The sequence below is a fragment of the Schistocerca gregaria genome, unplaced genomic scaffold (assembly GCF_023897955.1).
Source record: "Schistocerca gregaria isolate iqSchGreg1 unplaced genomic scaffold, iqSchGreg1.2 ptg000310l, whole genome shotgun sequence".
Taxonomy (NCBI): Eukaryota; Metazoa; Arthropoda; class Insecta; order Orthoptera; family Acrididae; genus Schistocerca; species Schistocerca gregaria.
The window spans coordinates 209,570-210,000 of NW_026061790.1; positions in this window are offsets into that span (position 1 = coordinate 209,570).

Consider the following 431-nt stretch of genomic DNA (forward strand, 5'->3'; position numbering starts at 1 on the left):
ACGACACCAGAGATTCCGAGCAGTGAACTATGTTAGGCAAAGGGACAACGTGGGTTAGGTTAAGGGACAACGTGGGTTAGGTTAAGGGACAACGTGGGTTAGGTTAAGGGACAACGTGGGTTAGGTTAAGGGACAACGTGGGTTAGGTTAAGGGACAACGTGGGTTAGGTTAAGGGACAACGTGGGTTAGGTTAAGGGACAACGTGGGTTAGGTTAAGGGACAACGTGGGTTAGGTTAAGGGACAACGTGGGTTAGGTTAAGGGACAACGTGGGTTAGGTTAAGGGACAACGTGGGTTAGGTTAAGGGACAACGTGGGTTAGGTTAAGGGACAACGTGGGTTAGGTTAAGGGACAACGTGGGTTAGGTTAAGGGACAACGTGGGTTAGGTTAAGGGACAAATTGAGTTAGGTTAAGGGACAACGTGGGTTA